At 48.5% G+C, this 27,405-nt stretch overlaps 1 protein-coding gene across 1 annotated transcript in view; it reads left to right on the top strand.

Moving 5' to 3' along the window:
• Positions 1 to 27,405, top strand: part of LOC147346240 (uncharacterized) — a 244,910-nt gene that overhangs the window by 46,130 nt on the left and 171,375 nt on the right. The gene's annotated exons all lie outside the window — the stretch shown is intronic.

Genomic DNA, 27,405 nt, shown 5'->3' with positions numbered 1-27,405 from the left:
TTGACTTACCTACAATATTTTTCAGTTTATATTGTTTGCTTAGTCTTTTTAGGGATATGTACATTATGTGGACATGACAGCACATCATGCTGGTGTCATCATTTTACCAGTTTGAGCAAATTATAGAAACTTTACCTTCCTGTATGTCTTTTTAACCTTCTCCTGATTATAAAGTGATAGTCTGAAATATTTCCTCTACATATATTTAAAACTACATTAGTGTTATAATTTTTGCTTCAACTATCAAATATCAATTAGAAGTTTAAGAGGAGGAATAAATCAGTTTTGTATTTACCTATACTTTTACGTAAGTATGTTCTTTCACGATATTCAAAGATTTCTTCAATCATTTCTTTTTTCTTCTTTTTTCTAAAGAACTTCCTTTAGCCACTCTTTTAGGGGATAGGTCCGTTGGCAACAAATTATCTTAGTTTTCTTTCATCTCAGAATAAATTTATTTCCCCTTCATTCCTAAAGGATATTTTCACTGGATATAGAATTCTGGGTTGATAGTGCTTTTCACACTTGAAAAATGTTGTTCTGCTTATTTGAGTCTCCATGGTTTCTGGCGAGAAATCTGCTATCATTCTAATTGTTTCTCCATATTGGTAGGTGTAATTTCTCTAGTGCTGTTTTCAAGATTTTTTTCTGTGTCTTTGTTTTCAGAAGTTTGACTGTGATGTGTCTTGATGTGGATTTATTTCAGTTTATTTCATTTAAAAATTCTTTCATCTTCTTAGATCTGTGTCTTTCTCCAAATTTGAGGGATTTTTATTATTGGGCACTTTTTCAGCCCACCCTTTTTCTCCTTTGGACTTCAGTTATAAGAATGTTAGACTTTTTGTTGTTTTACTATAGATGCCTGAGGCTTTGTTTGTTTGCTTTTTCAGTCTGTTTTCTGTTTTTTCAGTTTGGGTAATTTTTATTGCTGTATATTGCAGTTCATTGATTCTTTCCTTGTTCTCTCCATTCTGCTATTGAACCCATTAATTGAATTTGGCATTTCAGTTAATGTATTTTTCAGTTCTAAAGTTTTCTTTGGTTCTTCTTTATATCTTATATTTCCTTGTTAGGTTTTTGCATTGGTTTCAAACATGTTCATAGTTGCTTGTTGAAACTTTTTCTTTTGCCATGCCACGTGGCATGTGGGATCTTAGTTCCCTAAACCAGGGATCAAACCTGTGGCCCCTGCATTGGAAGCTTGGAGTCTGAACCACTGACTCCCAGGGAAGTCTCTGGAACATTTTCTATAATGGCTGCTTTAATATCTTTGCCAGATAATTCTGACACGTCTGTCATTTTGGAGTTGGCATAGTTTAAGATTTTCCTGGTTCTTTGTGATAAGTGATTTTAAAAATTGAAACATGGACATTTTGGGTAATATATTTTGAGACCTTAGATCCTATTTAAGCCTTTCACTTTGGCTATTTTTTTTTAAACATGCTCCAGAGGGGAGTTTGGGAGCACTGCCTTATTACTGCCAGGTGGAAGTTGAAGTCCACTTGACCTCAACAAATTCCTTTCTGGATTGGAGGGGTTGGAATGCCTAGTTACTGGTTCCCTTGTGACCTCCACTGACACCACAGGGGTTGGGAGTGGGCTTTTATGCTGAGCAGTAGTAAAAAGTCTTGACTTTCCAGTAAACCTCCTCTGACACTACTCCAGCAAGGAGGAGTTGGGGTGTGTCATTACTGCTGGGTGGGAGTGGGAGTCCAGAAGCGTGGATGGGGGTGGGACCACAGTTTTTTCTGCAGCGTTTGGCCAGATTAAAGCAATTACTATATACCAGTTTGTCTTTCTAAGCTGCCCCTTTCCTAGCCTTTTGGCTAGGAAGAGCACGCTTTTGTGGGAATTTTTTTTGTCAATGCCCATTGATATTTCCAAGTTGCCGGCATCGTCAGCTCCAAATCTGGGCTACGTGAGGCCAAAAGAAAACCCACCATCCAGCAAGCTTACCGTCTTGTCTTCCTGAGGGCCCCAGGCTCCAAGGTCGCCAGCTGGTTGCTCTTCTTTACCTTTCAGTGTCATGGTGTGTTTGTTTTATGTATAAAATTCAGGGGTTTTAGTTGTACTTAGGGGGATGTATATATAGGGTAAAGTGTGTTTATTCTGTCTTCCCAGAAATGGAAGTCCTCTCTACTTCCTTCCCTTTATTACTTTTTAGGATTATTGAGAATGTGGTATTATATGTTTGAGAAAGTTTTAAACAGTACAAAATGGATACATGAAGATTCCCCGTTCACTTCCTGTGTCTCAGAGCGGCCACCTGGGTCTTCTGCCGCAGACTGTCGCTGTTACCAGTGCTTGTGTGTCCTTTTCAAGCGAGTCTGTGTGTTTCTCTTTCTACACTTGGTAGTGACAGCAATTTAAACTCCATTAACCACGAATGAGAGCGGTTATATACACTCTGGTTCTGTAGCACTGTGTATATTTAAGCGTATTTGCCAACCTAATATATGAACAACGGGATTGCACTGTAGTTTTAATTCGTATTTCCTGCCACACGTGAGGATGTGCATCATTTCAGATGTGTTAAATGCATTCGTGTTCCCTGCTTTGTGGACAGACAATTTAATGACTTCTTTATTGTACATTTCTCTACTGGGTTGCTTCTTAAGAGATGTGCACATGTTTGCACATGCACACTATTTATGTAGCAAGGAAATTAGCCCTATGCCTGTCAGCTATGTTGCCAATATTTTGTTCTTATTTTTTCCATTTTCTTTTGATTTTATTTTGTGGTATTAGATATTTAAAAAAATTTGAACTCAGGTATAGCATTTTATTTTTAGCATTTTAAAAAGTGGCATTTGGATTTGGGTCATGTGTTTAAAGTTCTTCCTAGTTCAAGATTATTACAGATACTCTTCCATACTTTTCTTCTAACTCTTTTCATAGTTTCATCTTTTGTTTATGTCCTTGATATATGGGATCCATTTTTTTCCCCCAAATCATTCCTGAATTGTCTCAACACAATTATTTGAAAAGTCTATCATGTCCCCAGGGGGTTGAAATGCCACCTTGATTTTCTGCGGGTCTTCTGTGTGTAGGTGCTTATCTGCTTTTTCAGCAAATTACCGATGATGGCTGGTGGTCTGGGGTGGCTGTGCTGAGGTCCTCTTGGAGCTCTCTTCAAGGAGAGAAACACTTCTGAAGAGGCTTAAGGAACAAGAACGTCTGATTCTCCCCACCTCGGACTACTCTGTGATTTGACCTCATGAAAACGGGCTGAGCCTGTTTCAGGGACATTTTCCAACCATCTTGCCGCATGATGATAGGAGTTCACCTCTGTCTGCTCCTCTTGTGAAATATCTGCCATGTCCACCCCTTATCCCTATTCCCCTTTTCTGCCTTTGACATCTGTTCACATCAGGCCTTCACCATTATAGCCTATTTTTTGAGAACCTGCCTAAATATTTGTTTTAGTTATCTTTTGCTACCAAACAAATCAGTGCAAAGTTAATTGCTTGAAACAACACACATTTATTATCTCATGGGCTTATTATTTCTGTGAACCATAAGTCCTGGCACATCTGAGCTAAGTCCTGGCCTTTATTAAAGGCTCTCATGAAACTACAATGAAGGTGTCCCCTAGGACTGGGTTCTGATCAGGAGACTCAGTTGGGGAAGAATCCATTTCCTTTTTCATGTGGTTGTTGTAGCTGTGGGATTCATGGCTTGCTTCACAAAGCCAGAAAGGGAGAAAGAGTGTCTCTAGTGTCCAGTTAACTATCAAAATGGAGCAAAATAATGTACTGTGATCACCAAAGTGACACCCCATCATCTTTGCCAGATTGCACTGGTTAGAAGTCAGTTGTGGGTCCCACCCACACTCAAAGGTATGATCATCTGCAGGCAGGTCTCGTGGGATGCCCTTGGAATCTGTCCCCAACATGGATAGTTTTCTACTCTAATCCACATTTCACTGTGGAGCCAGTTTAGTTTTCCTAAAGCATATACCTGACCTTACTAGTCTTCTGCTTAAATGTCTGTATTAGTTAAAATTCAGATTTTCTTATATTAGCATTTAAGTTTCTCTCCAAGTTTCTGGCAGTTATCTGTCAAAATGGCCAATGTGCAAAACCTTTGACCCAGACTGTATCCCAGATCTCTACCCCAAACATGGATGCAGGAATGAACGCACAAATGTAATCACTGTAGAATTGCTGGAAATAACAAAAGATTGGAAACAATCCAAATGGGAGGGGCTGGGTGAATACATCACTGTACATCCAATCAAGGGAATACTACATAGCCACAAGATGAAGGAGGCAGCTCTTTATAAATTCAGGTAGTGTGATCTATACCAGTGATTCTCAGAGTATGTTTCCTTGACCAGCAGTGTCACCTGGGAGCTTGATGGCAATGTATTGCCTCAGGTCCCACCCTGGACCAACTGAGTGCGAGACCCTGAAGTAAGGCTCCGCAGTCTGTGTTTTAGCAAGCCAGTGGGTAATTATGATACACACTCCATTTTGAGAACTACTGGTTTCCAATATATAAAATTAAATGGAAAAGGTATTATATATATATATATATATATATATATATATATATATATAGCTACTATTTGTGCATGAAGGGCAAAAGAGGTATCTATTTTCTTGTATATGCATAAAATATCTCTGTAAGGGTACATAAGAAACTGCTAACATTGGTTGCCCTTGAGATGGGGAATAGGATAGCTGGGGGCAGGGATGGGAAAGTGACTTTTCACTGTATATCCTTTTGTACCTTTTGAATTCAAACCATTTAATGTGTTGAAAGAAAAGTGAAGTCGCTCAGTCGTGTCGGACTCTTTGCGACCCCATGGACTGTAGCCTGCCAGGTTCCTCCGTCCATGGAATTTTCCAGGCAAGAATATTAGAGTGGGTTGCCATTTCCTTCTCCAGGAGATCTTCCCGACCCGGGGATTGAACCTGGGTCTGCCACATTGTAGGCAGACGTTTTACCATCTGAGCCACCAGGGAAGTCCTTATGTTAAAATATCAAAATACAAAAGGCCCCATCCATCAAGCCTCAGTGTACTTCCTTAGCTTTCCCTCTCGCCTCTCACGTGGCCTGTTCACACAAGCCAAACTTGCCTCTTCACTCTCCCTTGGGTTAGGGTCACAGTTCCTGGCCATGGGCCTTGGCTTTCTTCTGTTCCCCCAACTGGAACTCCCTTTACTCTTCTCTGCATAATCAAAGCCAACTCAAAGATCAGGCCCAGATGGTGCCTCCTTTGAGGATTTGCCTGAGGCTTCCCTGGTGGCTCAGACAGTAAAGCGTCTGCCTGCAACGCGGGAGACACGGGTTCGATTCCTGGGTCGGGAAGACCCCCTGGAGAAGAAAATGGCAATCCACTCCAGCACTCTTGCCTGGAAAATCCCATGGACAGAGGAGCCTGATAGGCTACAGTCCATGGGGTCGCAAAGAGTCGGACACGACTGAGTGACTTTACTTTGCCCTGCAGACAGGATTAACTGGCCCGTCTCTCTGGCTTCCCCAGCCTTCTCTGCTGTCCATTGCCCAGCTATCTTCTTTAATAGATGGGTGACTCTCTGCAGGAAGGGACCGGGCCTCCCATGCCATTGTGTCCTCAGCATCCAGCACAGCCTGCAAGTTGCTACCTAAGAAACTTTTAGTGAATAACTGAGTGAATGATGGACATGGAGATGGGGGCATAGGGACACAGGGTGGCCTAGACAATAAACGGACCTAAGGGTGGGGATTGTCCAGGGAAGAGAGGGATCAATCTGGGCAGGAAAGCCGGAGAGAGATTGCAGGGAGAAGCTGCGGGTGACTGGGCTTTCTACCAGCTTTGGTTGGGGGCTAAGTCATCATCAGTGCCTTGAAGGGTGGGGTGAGGTACTCTTCACCTGGGGGCTCGTGGGATTTGATTCATTTTATTGGATGGGAGAGTTCTTTTAAAAGGCAGTATGTGTGTATTAAAACAACCTTACACAGACTGGAAGAAGGGCCAGTTGCCCTCCCAAGGGGATTATTCTGATTTCAGCCAAGTCAAGGTAAAGGTATTTTTTAGTATTAAAAAGAATACCCACCCCCCCACGCCACACTCTCCCTAACCTCCCTCCATCTTGAGAAAGCATCTGACATTTCCTGCACATTTTAACTTTCTAACCAAATAATGAAATAATCACATTGGCTCCTCGGTCACAGGATTCATTTTCTCTCTTTCCTGGGCTTCAAAATTCATCTCATATTTTAATCTGTTTTGAGCTCTTTTCAATTGCCTTGGAGATAGAGCCAAAGGTTTCCTGAACTCCTGTTGCCTGCAGTTGTTTGGTTTCGGTTCCTGTGGGGTATTTTCTTTAATAATGTGGTCTGTCTTGCAGCAGTGGCAGGAATTCTAGGGGGCCGGGCCTAGGCCTCACACTTCATGGCTCCCTGACAGCCAGTGAACGCCCCCATTCCACCTCTGAGCATCTCATTTTCTGTCCTCCTCTTGCATGGTGCTCTCCCTTGTCAACTGTATCTATGTTTAAAAGCCCAGCCTCAGGTGGAAATTGTCTCCTGACTACTCTAGGCTGCATGGTCCTTCCCGCCTATGAGCATCAGGTAAACATGAAAAACAAATAGCAATAACAAGCAGCATTTTGGAGCCCAAATATCTTTTATGTAGTGCACCTTCTGGGCACTGTTATGGATTAATTCATTTGACCCCACTCTGCCCTCTAAGGTAGTATTAGTTTTAGTGTCTCCATTATTTTGATGAGTTATTGTTTAGTCACTCAGTCATGTCTGACTCTTTGCAACCCCATGGACTGTAGCCCGCCAGGCTCCTCTGTCCTTGGGATTTTCTGGGCAAGAATACTGGCCTGGGTTGCCATTTCCTTCTCCAGGGAATCTTCCTGACTGAAGGATTGAAACTCTTGCACTGCAGGTGGATTCTTTACCCCTGAGCCACCAGGGTAGACTGAGGTTAAAAAGAGATTGGATGACTTGCCCAAGAGCTGGAACACACCCAAGGTCAGTTTCAACCAGTTGAACTCTTGGTTTTCCTGTTTCCTGTGTGCACATTATAGCTTCCCAACCAGGCAGCAGGCCATTAGGGTAGGTGCTGCATCCTTCCAGATGCTGTGTGAAGTGATGTCATTGTGAATACTTGGGGGTTGTCAGAGCTCCATGTCTCATGAGAGACAAGAAAGGGCTCTGATTTGGAGCAGGAGGCAGGGGGCTGTCTGTACCTTTCTTAGAGCCATTTGGGGGTGGTGGGCGGAGTTACTTGAGAACTTACCCAAGCTTCTTATTTTAGTTAGAGATGTAAGGGAACTCAGTGATGCAGGTGACAAGACTTCCACTTGGGGGCATGAAACAGTGTGTGTTTCAGGATTGTTAGAGAGAGTTGGGTGCCCATCAAGTAATACCCTGTGACTCCGGGGAGAGGTGAGCTCACTGGCAAGGGTCCCCCGTAGGAATATGAGAAAGGCCCCTATGTGGGAAGACCTTGGCAATGGGGAGGGACCAGTGTTAGCTCTCTGTCCCAGAGGTTCCTCTTGGGAAGTGGGGTCTGGTCCTCCACTTGGGTTGTTTTTGTTCCATAAAGATGACAACCCCAGGCACATAAATGACCTTTATGACACAGCTTCAAGCCTCAGTTATCTCATCTGTAAAAGGGGAAGAAATACCCAAACTTGCCTTTCTTATGGGACAGCATTCGAAAAGGCAAATGGGAGCATGCCCATCAGGGGCAAAAGCTTCATGGCAGGTAGAGCTGGAATTACATGGCTGGAGACAGTTTCTCTCTGTGTCTCTCCTCCTGACATATTGTCTGATGGGCCTGTGTGTTTGACCAGACTCTTTGAATCTGTCTAGCTTCAGCTTCTCCCTTTCTGTCTTGGGCACCTTGCATAAACCTTCTGGGGCTGTCTTTTCCTCCACATCAGGGTTCTGGGTCCTCCCTGGGCAGCTGAATCCCTTGGATGCTTCTGATTGCCACCCCCTCCCACCCCTCAACCCCAAAGAGGATCTGATCCCATGATCCCAGATGCCTTCTAAGCTTAGTATTTCTTAAGGGCTTCCCCCAAACCCCAGCATGCCCCTGCTTGAGACCCGCTCTCCACATGACGCAGCACAGGGCGTGAGACACAAGAGAGGAGAGAGGGTTCATCAGAATCTCAACGTTCCTAGTAAATTTTTTTGAAAATCATGTTTAGTAAATGCTATGATACGTTTTGGAGGAGGAAATGGCAGCCCACTCCAGTATTCCCGCCTGGGAAATCCCATGGACAGAGGAACCTGGTGGGCTACACTCCTGGGTTGCAAGGAGTCAGACATGACTTAGTGACTAACCAATGACAACAACTTGATATGTTTTAAGCCTGATTCTGGATGTATTTTTGCAAGGTTAGATAAAATTAAATGAGTACATTGAAATTGTATATTTAGCAAAAGACTGTGCGGGTAAGATAGCATGAGTCCCCTGTGGGATCGAGAGCTGGGAATCTGAAGTTGCTGGGACACTCAAGTTGCTGGGACACCAGGGTAAGCAGCAGACTGGAGCCAGGAAGCCAGGTTACCAACACCAGCCCCATCGCTCTTACTCTGTGAGTCCGAGGAAGCATCCTCTGGTGTCTCGTGGGACTATTCACACCTATCTTACAGAGTCATTGTGTGGGACGAGTGAGATCATTCATGAAAACTTTTTGAGAAACTAAGACTTCTATAGAAATGAAAATATGGCATGAACACCATTGTGTTCTGTATTCTGTCGCCTCTGAGTCTCTGGACATCATTCCTTAGGAGGGCTGCCTGACACGGGGACACCAGATGTCCCAAATTCGTGGTCTCCCACACAGGTTTACCCCACCGTGTGCATTCCAGACCTCATCCACTCCTGGCACCGTTTACCAGCCCTTTCCCCTTCCTGCTCTCATCTTCAAATTCCCATCGCCCTCCACTGGCTTCTTCCCCTTTGGGCAGAAAACGATTCCTCCATCCTGGGGTAAAAAGAAAACACACCTGGGCCCCTCGGGGCCCCTCTTCCCTTCCCCTTTGCCATACAACTAGGTTTCTAGGACATGTAAGTCACGGCGAGACCTCGCTTTTCCTCTCAGAGGCGACGCATTTTCTATGGCCACCAGCCGCTCCATCCTTGTCTACCTGAGGTCTCTGCCACAGATGTGCTGTGGACCCTTTGGGACCCTTTATGTGGACCTTTTATGTGTGCCCTTTATGACACATTCTCCTTCCTCTGGCTCCCTCACATCCTCCCTTCACCTTCACCCTCACCCTCAACCATCAAGATCATCTAATTTTAGGGATTCCACTTCTGAAATATTTCTCATACCTGTAGCCTCCCCTCAATGCCCACCAGCACTGCCTTGGTTCAGCCCTCCTCTCACCTGGACTGTCTCTCACCTAGGCTATTGGTTCAGCCTCTTAAGGTGTCCTGACCTCCCACCCTGGCTGCCCCTATGCTCTAGAGTCAATTCAATGCAAAGCCCTTTGTGCTGTGCTAAGTCGCTTCAGTCATGTCTGACTGCAACCCAGTGGACTATAGCCCGTCAGGCCCCTCTGTCCATGGGACTCTCCAGGCAAGAATACTGGAGTGAGTTGCCATGCCCTTCTCCAGGGGATCTTCCCCAAGTCTCTTGTGTCCCCTGCGTTGGCAGGTGGGTTCTTTACCACTGGGGAGCTTCCCTGGTGGCTCAAACGGTAAAATCGTCTGCTTGCAATGCTGGAGACCTGGGTTCAACCCCTGGTTCGGGAAGATCCCCTGGAGAAGGAAACGGCAACCCACTCCAGTACTCTTGCCTGGAAAATTCCATGGATGGAGGAACCTCATAGGCTACAGTCCATGGGGTTGCAAAGAGCGGACACGACTGAGCGACTTTGCTTCTTTACCACTCGCAGCACCTGGGAAGCCCCTGTGCTGCAGCCCTTGCCTGTATCTCTTCCGACGCTTCCTTTCACATTTGCATTCATTCCTCAGATCTGTCCTGGTGTGTCACGGCTCTGGGATTTTCCATATTTCGTAATTTATCCCCATAAAACCTTCCTGGCCTACCACTACCCCAAACCTCATGCTGGAGAAATGTTCGTCTTATAAATCCCAGCTTAACTGTCAGATCCCGCAAGGAGCCTCCCCTGATCCTCTGCTCCCTCCCACTGCAGGCTCAGCCTCACCTCAGGCTCTGAGCCCCCGCTGCTCAGCCTTGCTGCTCTCAGCCTCTCCTCACTCTGCATTAAGCACACAGCATGTGCGCCTCAGACCTGGGAGCTCTGGGAGAGAAGGCTTCGTGCCTGGTGCTCTCTCTTTCGAGCTCTTGCTCTTAGATTTGCAGAGTCTGGTGCAGAGCTAGCACTCAGTAAACGTTTGTATTACAGTCGAGTTGACTGACATGCAAAGAACAACTGGAAGCGTCTTGACAAGCCATAGTGACTTTGGAATACCCAAGGAATGACTTGGGTATTGTTCCTGTATTCCCATGCTTGGCAAAGTAGTTACCCTCACCTGGGATAGATTTATTGATTCACAGTTTTCAAGGGTCGTCTTGACTTGTCCACCCTCCACCACGTTCTGATCTCTGCAGACAGCAGGGAGCTTCCTCCAGGAAGGCCGCATCCTGAACAATTCCAGGTACCCGCCTCCTGGGGTGGTATGACTGACTGGACCTGTGGAAGCAGCCAGAGCACTGCAGCTCTGAGCCAGGGAGCAACTCCAGTGTGCTGAGTGCTTTTCTGGATTCTTTTTCTGCATCTGCATCCCCCGATGATGAGGCCCCTCCAGAAGGGCAGGGGTCTCTTCCTCTGCCCCTCCCCCACCCCCACCCCCATACAGATTTTTTTTTTTTTGCTCCTGTTTCGTACCACCCATGGCTTCCTTTCCAAGGTCTCTCCCACCCTTCTCTCTTGAGGGGAGAAAAGAAAAGGACGGCTGGTTAGAGTCACAAAGCATCCTCGCAGAACTGACGCCATCGGCTTTTGATGGGTTTCAAGGGGCTGTACTTGCAGGGCAGGCCTTCTCTGGCCTCCTTTTGTATCCTTGAACTGTTGTTAAACTCATTCTTGAAATTTTCCTTTGTACATTCTGCCTGACTCACTCTCGCACTCCTATCTGGTGTCCCGTCATGTTGCCATCACTAGAAAACCTTTAATTTCAACTGCCTGTTATAGCTAAAAGTGTGTTATGTTATAGAGTGGAGTGTTGTTATATACTGTGAGATTGTGATATTATATATTGTAATAACGTCTGTTCCCTGTCATTTTCTTTGAAAATCACATTTCAATCATCTTCATAGATTCCTCTCTCTAAACTGGCTTGGAAAGCTTTCCTTTATCCTGGAGTGAAAATGACAAAGACCAGGAGAAAGCTTGGCTTCTCGCAGGGGCGGGAAAGGCATGAAGCTCGGGTGTAAGAATGTCAGGCACCAGCCCTGGGGGGCCGTGGGTGTGTGTTTGCGGGTGGGTGGTCATCAGCTCTCTGTCTCCACCCTGGATTGTCTGTCCTGTCCCCCTTGTTGTGGGGTGGGGTTGTGAGTTTTGGCCAGTAGAATGTGGACAGCGCGTGCTGGATTTCACCTCCCGGTTGGAATGTTTAATGACCAGCTCAAAGCCCTGCACGACAGGATGGTCGGCCACGTTTGAGAGCGGGGCTCCTGCCGCAGCCTGGAGCCCTGTGTGACAGTGACAAGCCTGGTCTGCAGCGGATGGTTGTTGTTACCACAGCGTGACCTGGTTTAGCCAGACTGGCCGAGCAATTGGTTCTTTGCCCAGAACAGTTGTGCTCTGTGACAACAATGTAAACTGTGTGTCATGGGATTCGGGCAAATATGAAAATGAAAAGGGTGAAATAGAGACACCCATGTCCCGGGAGCATAAAACACACTTCCGCTGTCTCAGGCCACGGAGATGTTGGGGGTTGTCTGTACTGCCGGCCTCTCTGACGGAGGCAGGAAGGCGGGGAGGACCAGGGCAGGGTTGGCTCAGGCAACATTTGAGTGCCCGTCAGACCTGCCCCGGAGCCCTGGCAGCTCAGATCTCAGCAGACAGTCACTTCCGTGCTGTGGGCTGGGGGTGGGGGGGAAGGCCTGTCCTGTGTCCCGTGCTCTCGGGGGGCATCTGTGAGGATTCCCTGTAAGCTAGAGATTAAGCGGGCACGTTTTCTCCTTGGAGCTCTTCTTTGTCTCGGTTTCATTGTCACCTTTCCTGTGTGACAGCGTCAGGGCTCTGGAGAGGCAGAGGTGAGAAAGTGTGAGCGCTGTGTCCCGTTTCCCAGCTGTGTTTCTCTGAGCAGAATCCACAAGGAGGGGAAGCCTGTCCTCTGACCCTGCACCCTCATCCTCTGTATCCCCCACCACTGTTGCCCTGGCCTCCTCTCTGGGCAGCTCTTCAAGTGGCTGTGTGCTTCCCCACAGAGTATATGTTCTCTAGCCCTCCTGGGACAGATCTTCTAGGGTGTTTCAAGGTGACAATCTGGTGATCCGGTGGATTATCTTAGAGCATACTCTGCTGACGAGTGCGGGCTGATCCGGTGGATTCATCTTAGAGCATACTCTGCTGACGAGTGCGGGCTGCCTGGGCGCGTCAGCGTTCCTCGACCAGTTATTGATGCTTCCTGTGCCCAGCTCTGAACACAGTACTAAGGGGTGGGAGCAGGGGCGGGGGAACTCAAGACTGTGGCCTGGTGCTGCCCCTAGACCTTTGCAGTTTAACTGGGGAGGCAAGCGGAGCCAGCGGAGGGTTCAGAAGTGTGTGTGAGGAACTCTGGGTGGAGATCCAGGCCATGAGAGGGGGCTGAAGAGATGGCAAGAGTGCTCTGTGGTCTCAGATGGTCTGGGAGGCCCCAGGTCACTGTCCCGGGGCCCGAGTTTCCCCATCTGTCCAGGAAGGAGGGCGGGTTTGTGTTTAGATTGTCTGATGATAAGATTTTCCAGGAAAGGCGGTTCAGCACTGGGCCCCCCCTGCTACAGATTCGGAGTCTGTGCGTCTGGAGTGGGGCTGGGAACCTGGCTCTTTATTTCCTGTCTGACCTCCCCTCTCCACCCCAGTTCTGCCTGGGAGCTGGAATGTTGGGGGTTTAGCGGGGGCAGGCTGTGAAAGGTGTGGGGGACTTCGAGGGGGGTCTTGGAGATGCCGAGCTCCGGGTTGGAAAATTACTCACCGCAGCTGGGACGGGTCACCCGGTGGGGAGATAAGGACGTTGTTCAACTCTAGTCGGTCGATGAATAATATGCCCACCTAGTTAGCTGGACCAGGGAGGGTTTGTTGACCAGGGTGCCCTTTGGAGGAAGCTGGCGGCAGCCTGTCTGCTGGTGCTTGTATTTAGCCTGGGCGTGACAGTGTGTCAGGCTGCTGGGGAGGCTCTCTGAGCCAACTGGTTCTGATTCTTTAGACCAAACGTGGGAGTTGGGTCCCCACAAGGGACCAATGAAACGGGCAGCCCCGAGTGGGCCTGAACCTCTCCGAGTTGGAAAACGCTGCTAATCAATTCAGCAAACCCAGCAGCGTGCGCAGAGGACCCCGTTCCTAGTGGTTCTCAGACTTCCTGTGCGTCCCGAATTGCCTGGCGGGCTTGCTAAAAAGTGTGCTGGGCCCACCTCCAGAGTGTCTGACATTGGCTGAGAAGCGGCAGGGGGCGGGGGGTGGGGGCGGGGGGGGGGGGCGTTGGGCGAGAATTTGCATTCTTAAATTTGTGTTGCCAGGTGCTGGTTGCTGCTCCCAGGATCACACTTTGAAAACCAACGCCAAATTCTCAACCCACTAGCCTGGGAGTGAGGGTGGTTTCTACAGACTCAGGACCCAGTCACTCTCCCCTCCCCCGGGCACTTATGCCCTAATCGGGGACCAAGTCCCACCCATCCAGATCAAGGGAATATGAGACAGTCAGTGTCAAAGCACTGAAGTGATCCCAAGGTGATGTGGGCACCAAGAAGGTTGGGGAGAGGGAGTGTGCCATGGGGGAGAGAGGCGTCCTCAGCAGAGAGGTGGTGAAGGCGGGCAGACCTGGAGGACTGTGCTGTGTACTGCACACGTGTGACCTGGGAAGGCAGTGGTGCCCCGCTGGAGTTGTGCCTTGCGGTTGCTCTGACAAATGAGAGGGTCCCTGGAGCTGGGCTGGTGTGTAGAGGCACAACCTAGGAAGCCCAGAGTAGGTCTGGGGCAGCAGAGAAGAAGCCAAAGGCCCAGTGGATTCCTACTAGGGGCAGGAAGGGGGAGCCGACCGTGGCAGGTCTGAAAGGCTGGGGTGAGGAGTTCAGACTTTATTCCATGATGAACTGGACACAGATCAACAGTAGTTTGGCTCCCCAAAGCAGACATCTGGAAATTGAGTCTTAACTTTTGAAAAACAGATTTTTTAGTAGTAGTAGCTCATGGCCAGTCCGTGTGACATGATTTCAAGGCTGAATCTCAGTGCTTTCTCTGTCATTCCCTCCCCCCATTTATCCTGCACCCTGTTTCTTCCTCACTGTCCTTGGATTTCACTGTTAGAGATTATATCCTTTTGTTCAAAACATCACTCTCTCCAAGAGGCTCGTGTTAGCTCAGTCAGTAAAAAATCTTCCTGCAATGCAGGACACCTGTGTTCGATTCCTGGGACGGGAAGATCCTCTGGAGAAGGAAATGGCAACGCACTCCAATATTCTTGCCTGGAGAATCCCATGGACAGGAGCCTGGCGGGCTACAGTCCATGGGGTCTTAAGAGTCAGACACGACTTAGCAACTAAACCACCATCACCACCACATTCTATGTCCCCTTAGAAGAGGTTGACACGGCAGCCCTTTTCTCCAAGAATCAATAGCAAGGGACATAGGACAGGTTAACTTTGATGGGTGTGGAGGCAGAGATACAGTATAATAAAGTCCAGGTGTGATCAGAGAGGAAGCAGGAGACACAATGGGTTTAGGGAAAGTACGTTGAGGCTTTCCCTAGAGAATGTCAATGAGAATGTTCTCTGGGTGGTGTGAGGCAGGAGGCCTGGATGCTGATCGCACAGGGAGGCATCAGTGCGCTTGGCAGGCTCAGAACGCATGCGCCCACTCTCAGTTGCTTCAGTCATGTCCAGCTCTTTGCAGTCCTATGGACCATAGCCTGCCCGGCTCCTCTGTCCACGGGATTCTCCAGGCAAGAATATTGGAGTGGGTTGCCATACCCTCCTCCCAGGGGATCTTCCCGACCCAGGGATGGAATCTGTGTCTTCTGCTTTGCAGGTGGATTCTTTATCCACTGAGCCACCTGAGAAGCCTGAACTCTCAATAGCTCTATCCAACTTCTTTGGTTCCCCTATTTCCTCTCCTTTATTGGAACACTGAGGGGAATGTACTACTACATTTCAGACCTAACCCTGGCACACTGGCCTTCTCCTCTCCTGCTTAACTGGCGAGAAGGGATAAAATTGGTGCTAGATTCACAGTCAGGAAAGGAGGAAATAGCTGTGTTTCTCAAGTCATCTTTCCAAGTCCATGGATACCTATGCTCTGGGTGGGAAGAGAAACTCTACTAGTTGTATTTGGGGATGACGAGAAGTTGAGGAAATCTCAGGTGAGTCCTTTTGCCAGAGGATTAATTGCCTCCTTATTTTCCTATTCCAAAGTCAGTTTTTTCCATATAAGATGGTCTGTAAGTGGGAACAGTGTATATAGTACATATAAAGCTCCAGCAAGAACCTGTCATGAGCAAAGTCATTAATTGTGTTCATGTTGAGATTGATTATGTCAGCCGAACACACCTGTTTGTAGAAAGTTGGAGTTCTGCTCACAGGTGTGAATTACACAGATGTATTCCCAGGCAGTCCCATCCCTAACACTGCTTTTACAGAATGCCTGTATCTGACAACTGGAGTCTAATTTCTGCTACCAATTGACTGTTTTTTCTCCCACCTAATTCACTGAAGGAAGGAAAATTTGGAAGGCCCAGAAAGTGGCTTGAAGTGCAGATAAAGCCCTTTTTGTGGGGGCAGGGAACACAGGAGGCCCAGTACTGTGCCTCTATCTCCATCTGTCTCCCACTCATGCTGTGATGGAAAATGCAGACATGGCCCTTTGAGACCGAGCACTTCCAGGCTGTGTGACGTCAGTGGGCAGGTCACAGCCATTCTGCTCCTTGTTGATACTGATGCTGACCTGAAATTATCATGAGAGAACTGAGAAGATGTCCATGGAGCCCCTAGGACCTTGTTGGGTGCCCTTTCTGTGTACCTGGCTCTGTCCTGCTCCCTGTGTTGTCACAAAGGCCTGGTCCTTCGAGAAAGGCCTGAGTGCATTTCCTGGAAGCGCCTAGATTAGGTCATTAAGTGGTTTTAGCATCAAAGTTAGACAGATTTGGTGGGAACTGGGGGACAGGGACTCTTCTGTAGCCCTGCAGAGGGTCAGAAGCTGGGCCCAGTCTGTAGCCTGCCCACCTCCCCAACACTGCTGGTTACAAAGAGCCTGGAGAAGTGCATTTATCAGTCAGCAAAGCTAGGAGAAGTGGCACTATTAAAGGAGAAGGAGGGTTTCTGAATAGCAGAGGCTGTGCTTTTAGGCGATGCTGGGTGCCTCTGAAGTAAACAGAACACTGCCTGGAGTTAGAAGAACTGGACGCCACCGTCAGCTATGCCCCTTGTGGTCTGTGTGATCCTGGACTTGAGCTCTCTGCACCTCAGTTTTCACATCTGTACATTGGGTATGACTGTCCTTTCCTGAATCCCGTGGTTGCTTTGAGGATCAGGAGGTACAGAATAGGAAGCTCTGTGCAGACAGCAAGACACAGCAAAGGCATAGGATTATTGTTATATCAGTTTCTATTTCTGTATTGCTTTTAGGCTTCCAGAGAACTTTCTCATCTTTTCTTTTACTTAATGTACAACAGCTGTGTGAGGTGGGCAGGGCTGATGACAGAACTCTCATATACAGATGTCTAAGGCTGTTTGTGATGGACAGGGAGGCCTGGCATGCTGCGATTCATGGGGTTGCAGAGTTGGACATGACTGAGCGACTGAACTGAATTGAACTGAACTGAAGGCTGTTTGAGGGCTTCCCAGGTGGCGCTGTTGTTAAAGAACCTGCCTGCCAATGTAGGAGACATAAGAGATGTAAGTTTGATCCCTGAGTCGGGAAGATCCCTTGGAGGAGGGCATGACAATCCACTCCAGTATTCCTGCCTGGAGAATCCCATGGCCAGAGGAGCCTGGCAGGCTGCATCCACAGGATCACAGAGTTAGACACTATTGAAGCGACTTAGTACACAGCACACACAAGTCTGGCTGATGGTTTGTCCGAGGTACCCCTGAGAGCCGAGGGTGAGAAAAGCCTGGACTCTGGTCCCCCAGACACAGAGGTCACAGCTTTTTAACTTACCTTCTATCTTGACATCACTTTGCTCACTTGTTTACACATCGCTTCTGTCTTTAACTTTGGTCACTTCTGCTCTTCTCTGAAGTTCAGCTCCTCACGTGACACTCTCTGAGGCATGTTTTTATCTCCTGACATGCTACCAGATCCAGGCCTGGGGCTTCCTAGCAGAGGGGACTCTTGAGCTGGACCTGCCAGGCCAAGTAGAGGTTAAACAGAGGTGAGGGAGGGGGCTGGGCAGAGGGTGGGGCCCTAGCCCCCCGACCTCGGGCCTGCCAGGGCCCCTCAGGCTCACCTGTAGGGGTTCAACGCTCTGTTCTCTCCCCTCCACCGCCTTCCTGCTCTGCCAGACAGAAATCGGCCAGTGGGTAGCATCCTGGGTCCTGTGCCCCAGTCTGAGCTTGCCCTGCTGCAGAGGTTGAGCCAGGCTAGGCTGGCAGGGGGAAGGGGAATGGTTCCCAAGCCCAGTGGTTGCTGCTGTGAAATCTTAATCACTTTCATTGAAGTTGCCATTTAGCTTATCTTTAGATCAAAACCAACTTAACACACATTGCGCGATTTGATTTAAAGCAACATCTCTGCTGGGAATGGATGAAGGGCAGGAAAATAGTGTCTCTCAGGATGCAGCTGGGAGTCCGGAAACCCCAAACCACATGTCCTGTCCTCTTAGATCACTGTCCTGCTGAGAGCCCCTCCTTAAGCAGAAGTAAGATGCTCTCTGCACTGGGGAAGCCCTTTGATGCCCAAGCTGGTGGGATGCCCATGCGGGAGGAGCAGTTTGTTAGGGGGAGATGCACAAAGCCACCTTTCCATCCAAGGAGCTTGTGTCCCTCCTTTGCTGGCTGCTGGTTTTATCCTCCTCGCCAGTCCCTGCCCCCATCACCAAGAGTCTGAGAGCTTGTGAGCAGCAGTGATGCCCAAGGGCTTCCTGAGTCCAAACCTGAAGGGAATGTGACCCATGGCTTCTGTGGCGAATCAGGTTTACATCTCATGCCAGTATACGGCAGGAGGCGGGCCGTGTATATGTACATGTCAGCTGGTTCAAGTCTATGGGGGAAGTATTAACGGGAAGAGGTAGGCCGTGAATGACCGGGATGGGAGGAAAGCTGCATTCTGTAGCCCTTTGTGTCATTTCAACTGTGAACAACGTGAAGGTATTTCTGTTTGTGGTGGGTGGAATAATGGTCCCCAAAGATGTCCACTCCCCAGTCCTCAGAACCTGTACATGGCTTAAGGGTCTTTGCAGATGTGGTTAAGGCTATGACCTTGAGATGGAGAGAGGAGCCTGAATTATCCAGGTGGGCCCAGTCAAAACACATGAATCCCCCAACAGCAAGAGACCATGCCTGGCTGCGGTCGGAGAGGGAGACACGACAACAGAAGAACAGTCAGAAAGATGCCACACTGCTGGCTTTGAAGACGGAGGGAGGGACTCACAAGCCAAGGAATGCAGGCAGCTTCACACAGCTTCAAGAGAGAGGGAATGGATCTTCCCTTAAGGCCTCCAGGAGGGAACACAGCCCAGCTAACACGTTGGTTTTAGCCCGATGAGATCCATGTCAGGTTTCTGGCCTTCAAACTGTAATATAATAAACTTGTGTTAAGTCGCAGAGTTGGTAATCATTTGTTACAGTGTTCATGGAAAACTAATATGTACTCAAACCAATAAATAAGACAGTTTTGGATAGAAGCCCACAGTCTAGTTAGAGTGGACGTGCACAAAAGAAACAGCTTTCAGTGCTGTGCTGGGTGGTGCAGACTACATACTGAGGAGCCGTCACTTGGAGGACTGCGGGAGTGCCTAGCATGGCAGGCACTATGCTACATGCAGGGCCATAAAGTGAAAAAGGCCTGGTCGCTGCCCTGGGGGAGCTTCATGGAAAATTTTGCCGTAACCCCTGTTCCTTAAAACTGGCCTCAGGACGAGTGCACTGCGTGCCCTCCCCCACCCCTGTGGCCTGCCGGGCAGGGTATCTCCAGGCGCCTTGTTATCTTGGGCCCAATGGACTGGACTTTCCCTCCTTCCCCTGCTTCCTGCCAGTTATCCTGCCTTGAATACCTCCAGAGTGGAAGAACCCACCACCTTGAGACTCGTCTGTGCTCTGAACCTTCCTCCTAAAGCACTCACTGTGTGCACCGTTCATTCAGCATCACTTGAGGACCGGATGACTCTGGGTTTCTGCTTTGGGAGGTGGGCATTCCGCCTTCCCTCGTGAGACCATGTGTGCCCTCATGCATCTGTTACAGCGTTAATTTGTTGCCCACTCATCATCTTGACAAGACCAAATACTCTCCAGGGACACACTAGAACCTGTTGGATGAAGCAGCTGTGCAGTGCATTGGCCGTGGCCAGGCGGGTGTTAGGAAGGATGCAAGAAGCACAGAAGGATGGAGCCTTGGTCTTTGAGCCAACCCCAGTGGCTCAGCAGTAAAGAATCCACTGCAACGCAGGAGACACAGAAGATGTGAGTTCGATCCCTGGGTCATAAAGATTCCCTGGAGGAGGGCATGGCTACCCACTCCAGTATTCTTGCCTGGAGAATCCCATGGACAGAGGAACCTGGTGGGCTACAGTCCATGGGGTCATAAAGAGTTGAACACGACTGAAGCGACTTAGCACTGTCGTACAACTGAAGCGACTTAGCACCGTCGCACGCAATAAGAGAAAATGTATCATTGTTCTCTTCTTCTGGTTCCTCTGTCCATGCCCATTTTATACAGGAAATGAAGGGAACACTGACTTCCTCCTCTAATCCTCCCTCCCCTATCATGTATTGCTACAATGCTGTTCATCTTCCCCATTCGAAGAAATCACCAAGCTGCCAATAGGTGCTTCTCAAATCCTGCCAGCTGCCACACTCAAGGCTGCATCGAAAGACCCCTCCAGACCCAGCTGCCCTCTCCCTGCTTTTCTCTGCTCTCTCCCCTCCGCACCCCCAGCCTCCAGTGTCCTAGGATCTGTCTTTGCCTTTCAAGGCTCCGTCTCCTGGCCTACGTCTCTGTGTGTCTGAGCAGAGGTGGCCACGCACACGGCCAGGTGACACGTGTACATGCTGTCACTCTTGGAAATCAGCCCTCCCTGAGGACGTGATCTTGGCGCACATCTCAGGCTCTGCAGGAGACTTAGAGCAGTGTGTTCACGCTGGGAACACATGAGATGCAGTGTTTCATGTGGGGAGACGGCAGGGTACCCTAGAGCAAAGCCCACAGAGCCACCATCCTTGTGCTGATAAAGAACAAGGAGGGTTGGCGGGCACGTCTGGCGGCTGAGGGAGCACGTCTGGGAGCCAGGCGGTTGAGAGGATTTGAATTCAGACTCTGGTTGCTGACTGTTTCTAAGCCTCAGTTTGGTCATTTGTAGAAGAGGGAGCTGGACTCAGACATGGAATGACACAGGGATGTACAGAGTTGGGGTTCAGTCTTAAACCTGAGCTTGCCTTCTGATCTGACCCTGGTGGTAACGTCAGCTCCGACAGTATATGGTCCTCCCCTTTGGGAAGACCAGATGCCAAAGCAGAAACGGGTGCTGGGGTGGGGCTGCTGTGAGGACTGACTTGACTTGTCCCTGGGGGAGTCCCGGCTCTTGGTGGTGGTTAAGGTTCATGCTGTTTCACTGTCGGCTCATTTCCTTACTGCCATGCTGCTGCCTGGGTCAGACCCAGCAGGGCTGTGGGTCTGCAGAGGCCCCTTCTCGGACACCCTCCAGGTGGCATCCTGGGCCCGGTCATTTGGCAGGCAGTGCTGGATACCTGCCATGGTGCTAACACTCCCTCTCAGCCTCCTCAGCTCCTCCATCTCTACCTGGGTTATGCATCACCTCACCTTCTTTCCCAGCAGCCTCCCACATCCACCTCCAGGTCTCCTCTGCCCCCATTTCCTGCCCTTTTCTTACCAACTTCAGCGTTTTGTAAACCATCTCCCATCTTGGTCTCAGAGTGGATTTAGTGTTTATTTTTTTCTAGAAGCTTCCCCCTCCTACAGCCTGGCTTTTCCATAAAGGCACCCTTTCAGAACTGCCCACCTCCAGGCTTGAAAACTCTGAAATTCCCTTTTCCAACCACAACCTCCAGGCTCTCCGCTGGTGTCCTCCCTAGAATGAGTGATGTGGGCGCCCAGTCGTGCACGGAGCAGGAAGTGCACATGTTCAGGGGGCGTGACAGGTGGGTGATAAATGTGGAGTTGACGGGCTCAGATGGGAAGCTGGGTGTGCACAGGGGACAGTAAGAGTTTGTTGGTGCATATCTGCTCTGACCTGGGACGGAGGGACAAAGGCAGAGGGCCTCGAGGTTTTGCGACTGCCTTGTAGAGGGGTGGGGGTGGGGAAGGGGAAGGAAGAGGAGGCGTGGCCAGGGATGGAGGGGCGTGGCCAGGGAAAGGAGGGGGCGGAGCCAGGGATGGCGGTACCAGGTGTTTCTGATTTAGGGATGAGCCGTCATCTGATCTAGTGCCCATTGATGTCTTCCTCTGAAAAGAAAGCCTCATTTGGGGAAATTATAGCATCTCTTATGGGAAGAAGCCAGACAAGGGCATATTGAAACTTGAGGATCAGTTTGGAGAAAGGAGTGACCCCAGGGATGTATACAGTTGGGATTAAATTCTAAACCTGAGCTTGCCTTCTAGTCTGGCCCTGGTGGAAATGATAGCAATTCTGGTGATCTCTAAATACCCCCTCTGGGAAAAACAGCCAACGAAGCAGCAATAAATGCTGGTTTAGGTGTGGAGTCAAGCCACAGATACTAATACTTCAGTTATCTGGAACTCTGCCGGCTTTCACCTCTGCTGTCCAGGACATGGATCGCAGAGTGAGGGACAAGTGCCTCTAATCAGTGAAATAGCTGAAGCCATGGCTCCTTATCCTGAGACCACCACTCCACCTGACCCCTTGCTCAGAACTCCATGGTCGCCCAGCCCAGGGGGCTGCACATTAGAAGTGAGGAAGCTTCTTAGGGCAGCCACCATTCCTAACAGGTAGCATGACCTCTGGGAACCTCACTGTGGGGAGGGGCAGGTGGAGGAAGAGAGAAAACTGGAGCAGTAGGAACAAATCTCCTGATGTAGGAGAGCATCTCATAGAGATGCCAGAGGGCCTTGAAGACAAGGTTATGGTTATGTTATTTTCAGCACCTTGGCCACTGCGAGTGCTTTGTGGAACAAAGCTGGGCAGAGGTGTACACAGACAAATGTTAGGTTTTCTTCCTTGCCACAAAATGAAGAGAAACGTATATCATTTTTTTTTTAAAGCAACTTAGTGCAGTAGGGCTAAAATGAAACACATTTTGTTGCTTGAAGGGGCAATGTTTAGTTGTTTAGAAATCCTTGGATGTGAAATATCTTGTCTGTATTGATAGAAGAACTGTAAACAGTTATTCCTGCTGGTTTGATGGCGTATTAGGACCAAAAGAGACCATGAGATTCTATAAACCCATTTTTAAAATTGAATATTATTTATTTATTTTTGACTGTGCTGGGTCTTTGTTGCTGCACGGGCTTTTCTTTAATTGTGGCAAGCGGGGGCTACTCTCTAGCTGTGGGGCCCAGGCTTCTCGTCGCGGTGGCTTCTTTTATTGCAGAGCTCAGGCCTTGGGTGTGCAGGCTTCAGTGGTTGCAGCATGTGGGCTCGGTAGTTGTGGTCCACTGGCTTAGTTGCTCTGTGGCATGTGGGATCTTCCTGGGCCAGGGATCAAACCTGTCTCTCCTGGACCGGCAGGTGGATTCTTTCCCAAGACCCACCAGGGAGGCCTCCTATAAACTCATTTTTAAATGTTTATAGGTTCATAGATGTGAAGGGATCTACCCAAGATTCCATAGCCAGATGGTGGCAGAACTGGGCCTTGAACTTGGTTCACTAGAGTGCAAAATAAATTCAGGGTTCTGGAGAGCAGGCCTGGGTTCAGACACTATACCTCTGGCAGGAGCAGCCAGACCAAGGCTGGGACCCCTTCCAGCCTCCCAGAGGTTAGAGCTAAGGTCTAGATGGGAGGCTGGGGGGCCTGAAACACCTGCCCAAGGGCAAATTGAGGAGGTACTGCGTAGAATGGGACAGGGCCTGGGTGAATGGGTGGGGGTGTTGGTAAGCCAGGCGAGCCGGATAGAGGTACATAGACAGCCTGGGGGTGGGGGGCTGGGAATGGTGTGAACACGCCCCAAACATAAGTGAGCTGCAAGCATCCCTGGGCTGGACAGCGACTCCTGCTCTAGAACGGCCTGCCTCCAGGGATGTCCGAAACTGGTTTGAAAGGCAGCCTACAGCCCTGAAGTGGGAAACAAAGAAGAAAATGCCAAGCACACCTTGTGATCTTGTGGGAAAGAGCTCCTAGAGTCTGGTTTTTGCTTTCTATTTTTTTGTAAGAGAGGCTGAGAGGGCTCAGAACCTGGCCTGTCCAATGCAAACCCGGGGAAGCATCTTACTGCACATCTGTCCACAGACTTTCAATTTTTGCTCTTAATAACTGTAAGCTCGGGGTTACCAGGGTCTCCCTGTTGCTATAGTGAGAGGTGGTAATGCCAGCCTTCCAAAGAGCTGGACCCTTGGCTTAGAGGAAGAACAGAATCTGGGTTGCTTTATATTTGGGGTTTGACTGAGGTTTAATGCACCATTTTCTCGCCGTCTCAGTAATGGCAGTTTGTGCTCAAAATACATCCAACCTCAGTAACAGGATAACTGAGGATCTGGGGGAGTGGGCATTTGAGAGTGTATAGAAGGTAAATTTTAAATTACACAAATGACTGCGATCCAAAAGTCTACAAGCAATAAATGCTGGAGAGGGTGTGGAGAAAAGGGAACCCTCTTACACTGTTGGTGGGAATGCAAACTAGTACAGCCACTATGGAGAACAGTGTGGAGATTCCTTAAAAAACTGGAAATAGAACTGCCTTATGATCCAGCAATCCCACTGCTGGGCATACACACCGAGGAAACCAGAAGGGAAAGAGACACGTGTACCCCAATGTTCATCGCAGCACTGTTTATAATAGCCAGGACATGGAAGCAACCTAGATGTCCATCAGCAGATGAATGGATAAGAAAGCAGTGGTACATATACACAATGGAGTATTACTCAGCCATTAAAAAGAAAACATTTGAATCAGTTCTAATGAGGTGGATGAAACTGGAGACTATTATACAGAGTGAAGTAAGCCAGAAGGAAAAACACCAATACAGTATACTAACGCATATATATGGAATTTAGAAAGATGGTAACGATAACCCTGTGTACGAGACAGCAAAAGAGACACTGATGTATAGAACAGTCTTATGGACTCTGTGGGAGAGGGTGGGAAGATTTGGGAGAATGTCATTGAAACATGTGAAATGTCATGTATGAAACGAGATGCCAGTCCAGGTTCAGTGCACGATGCTGGATGCTTGGGGCTGGTGCGCTGGGAAGGCCCAGGGGGATGGTATGGGGAGGTTGGGAGGGAGGAGGGTTCAGGATGGGGAGCATGTGATTTTTTTTTAAAAAATAAAATTTAAAAAAAAAATAAATTACACAAATGATAAAACTTCACCAAGAACATCTAGAAAATGACAAAGAAATGAAAATACATGTGGTTATAATCCCGTAACACAGCCTTCACTGTCCTGAGCCGTCATCCTACCATCAATTTTTTTAAATGTGCCTTTGGCAGAGTTGAAGATGTAGTGTGTGTGTGTGTGAGAATAATGGGCAGTCTGCTTTTTCAGTTAATATGTCATAGGCCTCTTTTGTGCTGCTGCATTATCTCAATAAACATCATTTTTATTGGTTGGGTAATGTCACATCATTTTGTAAAACTCTCTCCTCCTTTTCATCTTCTTGGTCTCCCTCATGCCATCTCTGTTAAAATTCTGCTCCTTCTTTGATTTGGATAACTGGCCTGCCTTGTCCCTGTCTCCATCCCCCGTACACACACATACACATACACACATACACAAACACACCAGGATTTCTTCCATACAGCCTTGCTAATCAAAGGGTGGTCCCAGATCAGTGGCATGGACATCCCCTGGGAGCTTGTTAGAAATACAGAATCTCAGACCTAAACTGGGACCCACCAAATCTGAACCTGCATCTCTATTCTGACAAGATCCCCAGGTGATTCCTAAGCACACTGAAGCTTGAGAAGCACTGAGCTGAAACACATTCCCCTGTTCCAGGACAGAATCCTGTCCAGATGTACAGCCTGCAGAGAGCTGGCCAAATGGAGAGGGGACAGGGAGTGAGTAGGGAAGGGTCAGGCAGACAGGTGGTGGGCAGCTGTGCACCAGGAATCTTAGAGAGATAGCAGGAAGGAAGGAGGCCTGTGAAAATCTATGGAAGATGCAAGATTGAAAATCGAGGGCTCAGTTGGCTAGGAGGGGCAGGAACACAGTGACCCGCCCCGGCTCACTCCTACTTGGTAGGTGAAGAAGCTGAGGCACAGAGAAGTGAAGCTGCTTGGCCACAGTCAGCAGTGAATAGGTGCTGGAGCTGGAAGACCAATCTCATTCCAGAGCCCACGCTCTTAACCGCCCTGCAGTGCTGTGGAGGGTAAACGACAGGAGGAAGAAAAGAAGGAAAGCATGTTAAGCTCCCACAATGAGCTGGGTATTTTTTCACTTCCTTACATATAACGATCACGAAAGCCTTTGCTTTTTTAGACATTTGTTTATTTGTGGCGGCACTGGGTTTTCATTGCTGTGCATGGGGCTTTCTCGAGTTGTAGTGAGCAGGACTGCTCTCGAGTTGCAGTGTGTGGGCTTCTCATTGCAGCGGCCTCTCTTGTTGCAGAGCCTGGGCTCTTGAATGCTGGTTTCAGCAGTTGTGGAGTATGGGCTTAGTTGACCTACAGCATGTGGAATCTTCCTAGACCAGGGATGGAACCCATGTCCCCTACATTTGCAGGTGGATTCTTAACCACTGGACGACCACGGAAGTCCCATTACAATAGCCTTTGGAGGTGGATATTCATATCCCATGTTACAGACGAGGAGGTCTGTTTGTACCAGTGGTGAACAATTCCTGAGTTCCCATGGTTACTAATTGCTGAAGTCAGGACTTGAGCCTAGGACATTTTGGGCCCCACTGTGAGACTTTTTCCAACTTGCATACGTCATCCACAAGGTGTGATACTGGTTTCTCCACTCAGAACAGCTTCTTTCCTTCCCTTTCTCTCTTGATCTTATTTTTTTAGATTTGATAAAAACTTAACTTAAAAAATATTTTATTGGAGTATAGATGATTTACAATGTTATGTCAGTTTCTTCTGTACAGCAAACTGAATAACATATACATCAGATCAGATCAGTCGCTCAGTCGTGTCCGACTCTTTGTGACCCCATGAATCGCAGCACGCCAGGCCTCCCTGTCCATCACCAACTCCCGGAGTTCACTCAGACTCACGTCCATCGAGTCAGTGATGCCATCCAGCCATCTCATCCTCTGTCGTCCCCTTCTCCTCCTGCCCCCAATCCCTCCCAGCATGAGTCTTTTCCAATGAGTCAACTCTTCGCATGAGGTGGCCAAAGTACTGGAGTTTCAGCTTTAGCATCATTCCTTCCAAAGAAATCCCAGGGCTGATCTCCTTCAGAATGGACTGGTTGGATCTCCTTGCAGTCCAAGGAACTCTCAAGAGTCTTCTCCAACACCACAGTTCAAAAGCATCAATTCTTCAGCACTCAGCCTTCTTCACAGTCCAACTCTCACATCCATACATGACCACAGGAAAAACCATAGCCTTGACTAGACGAACCTTTGTTGGCAAAGTAATGTCTCTTCTTTTGAATATGCTATCTAGGTTGGTCATAACTTCCCTTCCAAGGAGCAAGCGTCTTTTAATTTCATGGCTGCAGTCACCATCTGTAGTGATTTTGGAGCCCAGAAAAATAAAGTCTGCCACTGTTTCCACTGTTTCCCCATCTATTTGCCATGAAGTGGTGGGACCGGATGCCATGATCTTCATTTTCTGAATGTTGAGCTTTAAGCCAACTTTTTCACTCTCCACTTTCACTTTCATCAAGAGGCTGTTGAGTTCCTCTTCACTTTCTGCCATAAGGGTGGTGTCATCTGCATATCTGAGGTTATTGATATTTCTCCCGGCAATCTTGATTCCAGCTTGTGTTTCCTCCAGTCCAGCGTTTCTCATGATGTACTCTGCATATAAGTTAAA

This window comes from Bos grunniens, chromosome 24 (assembly GCF_055505025.1).
Source record: "Bos grunniens cultivar Pamir isolate PY7600 chromosome 24, Bosgru_T2T1.0, whole genome shotgun sequence".
In the NCBI taxonomy this organism is placed as follows: domain Eukaryota; kingdom Metazoa; phylum Chordata; class Mammalia; order Artiodactyla; family Bovidae; genus Bos; species Bos grunniens.
The sequence above is the reverse complement of the archived record's forward strand: the minus strand, read 5'-3'. Positions and strand labels throughout refer to the sequence as shown.